Source organism: Glandiceps talaboti, chromosome 4 (assembly GCF_964340395.1).
Source record: "Glandiceps talaboti chromosome 4, keGlaTala1.1, whole genome shotgun sequence".
Lineage (NCBI taxonomy): Eukaryota > Metazoa > Hemichordata > Enteropneusta > Spengelidae > Glandiceps > Glandiceps talaboti.
Genome location: NC_135552.1, coordinates 23,072,124 through 23,075,434, shown reverse-complemented (window position 1 = coordinate 23,075,434; position 3,311 = coordinate 23,072,124).

Sequence of the window (3,311 nt, the reverse complement as noted above, 5' to 3'; positions counted from 1 at the left end):
TCCAAGGAAACAAAGATGGTTATGTGAATGCATATTCCGTTGAGTATAGCCATAATGGTGAAGATTTCCTCCCAGTGATTGAGCCATCGCAGGAAGAGGTTATAGAAGAGACAGACACTATCCAGACATCAATGGTAGGTATTCTTAATGAAATAGATTTGAAAGATATATAGATATATGATATTCATTCAGAAATGAGAAGAAATTAAGTTTTTATTTTCATTTTGCCTTCTGAGTTTATAAATGTATTAGTCAGGTTTAATCCTTGTCTAACATAATCATATGACAATGCAGTTTGTGACCATCAACACATGTAAAGTCACTTAATGCTACTTACTGTCATGACTCCATTTGTTTAGCTTGAGCTGAAAACAATTATTTTTGGCGTTCATAGGTATTCTATGCAAATAGTGAGTCGCCAGACATACCACATGTACAAAACCTGCCTGAAAGATTGAGAAATGTAAAAGCAATAAAGATCTTGCCACGGTCATGGACTGAAGCAATTCAATTAAGAACAGAGTTTATGGGCTGCCCATTCGGTAAGTTCTGCTAACCCTTCTGTCGGTAAGAAATAGACCATAGGCCTCTTACAAAACTGTTTTATAACGCTGACCGAGAAAAGTACGATTATGAAGTGTACATCAGATGTAATGTGATATGACACAAAGTCGTCAGCAACTACGTGACAATGTGAAGTTTAATTTTAATTCACCTTAAACTTTACAGACAAATGACACATGTAGCTTATAAACCATATAATGTTTATAACGTTAATACAAAATGAAGATGGTGAGAGTTTTGTTTTTGAATTATTTGATACGTAAACTCCATGCAAAATGTTTGAACTCAACCTGCAGACCTTTCAGATATTCTTTCTTTCATTTGTTGAGGTAACACGATTGTCTACCGTGTTAATAACTGAATTTCGCCAGTTAGACATTAATGCTTGTCAAATGAACGGGTTTGATTTCACATTAAGGCTAAATAGACAGTCTACAAACTGACTTGATAATATGTATTACTAGGACTGTGTTAGAAATCAATCTCATTTGTGATATGTGATGCAATTAACCCAAACCACACAACTTCATACGTCTGACTATGCATGCTATGATGTATTTGCCAACAGAGGAAGTCTGTCCCGAGAGTTGTACTTGTGAGAAAGTATGCGACAGTGATGGCGTGATCAGCTTAGGCACTTGTGCCCAACAGGTTGAAGGATGTGATTTCCTATGTCAATGTGCTGAAGGACTGAATAAAGAAGCTATGGGACTTTGTTCTCAAGACCCAATTTGTCTCGTCGTGAGCGAAAGTAAGGATGATAGTTATGCCGATATCTATTTTGGCGTTCACATCATTCATATACTACCAGTATTGATATTCATCATGCATTGTGATTGCGTGATATTTAGATGAAATAAAGGTTTTATTTTTGAGTAATAAAAAAAGAAAATATAGCTGGACATTTCAAACGTTCCACTTTCAAAATACAGTGAATGGAATTAAAATCACGAGATATGAGATATAATCCCTGGGCTGGACAAAATGTCATTAATACTGTTATATATAACGACTGGCTTGACAGATATCTATCTAAAAGATCTGTATTTTATAGTGTGGCTCACAAAATCTCTTACTAATATTTAACTATATTGTATCGTCTTTGATGACCTTGCCAGACCATACAATTCAGCACGGTTTGTAAATTTAGTTTTTGAACTAGCTAATAAATTGTAGTACTGTTACTGTCACAATTAGAACTTGATATTTCCAAGTGCTAATTCGCACCTCTTATGTTTATCACTTCTTTCCTTGACAGGCCAATGTCCTTTCAACATGATGGTAGAAGAGATTAGCATACAACCGAACGGCTTCAGTTCATTGGATGAAAGTCTAGTAGGTGTTGGCAAAGTGGGATTGAAAGGTAATAAGCCATGGAGTCCAAAACGAGATGGAGAAGACCAGTTTATTGAATATGACTTGCAGATGGTCAGTCATGTATTACAAATTGAAGTGGAGGGCGACAGTGTCGGTAATTTTGTCAACGAATTCACCATGGAAGCCTTCACTTTTCTTGGATGGATGCCAGTTTCTGATTCACAAAGTCCCTTGGAACCCTATGTAAGTATTTGATATCAAATGAATTATTCTCTACGTTGCATTGGGTTTATGCATTATCGTGAACTTGTAGTCCTCATTACGGTACCGACCAAGAAAGAAAGGAAATAAAGGGAAAGCTTCTTTTAAGACAGCCCTAGCTGATGAGGATTGCAATGGTTAAGTGAATTGAGGTTATCCATAACAATATTACAGTATTTGAAAGGGAATACAAAGTAGGTGCGCTAAACTATTGACATGTTTTGGCTTATTCATTCAGGTATTTGCTGTAACTAGTAGTGCTCCAACAATTGTGGACATACCTCGTCCAGGTTATCTTCAAACTACTAAACTAAAACTCCACCCTGTAGCATGGCGAGGGAAAATATCCTTGGCAATTTCGGTCATTGGTTGCAGTCTTCGTAAGTAAAATCTAGTATAGAACAATAACAGCTTTTTTGAAGTTAGGAATGAGTTGTTAAAGTTTACTGTTCATTATTGTAGATTCCAATAAAGAAGAGTTTACATTCACCATTTTACTTCATTTGGCACATTCTTCAAGGATACTTCAAATGTACCTTAAATAACATAATATTATTAACTAATATCGACATTTTAGAATAGCAAACTTGACATGGTGTCATATAGTAGGATATTTTGTGAAGATTTGTTTTTCCTGAAAGATATGCCATTTATGGTCAGATATGTATGGAATCTGTATACCTTTGAACGTCTAATATGGTAATTTGATATTTCACATATTCACTCTGTACACGCATGTAGAAAGGCATCCAGACCGATTGTAGTCATATATCGATCACTAAAGTGGCGCAAGCTGAGTTTACAAACCGATTACCCAAGTGAAAATACTTCTATAAAAACTTGATTAAAACTATTATAGTATGATTCAATATCTTGTAATATCCTTCTATGACATTACAAAGGCATTCAGACATTGGTAGAACCATAGACCCTCCACCAACGAGGGTCTATGGTAGAACAGTGGGTTGCTTAGTATGGATCCTCAACATTTTTCATCGGATCGTTCATATGCTATACCTTAATACAAGGTTTTGATTTCCGTCGATTGCAAGAGTTTTTAATACGTATAACCATGGATCTCCCATAATATATCCATGGTATAACAGATATATCATTGGATTGTCTGTATGTTACATCGTAATACCGGGTTTGAACTCAGTCAATTGCAA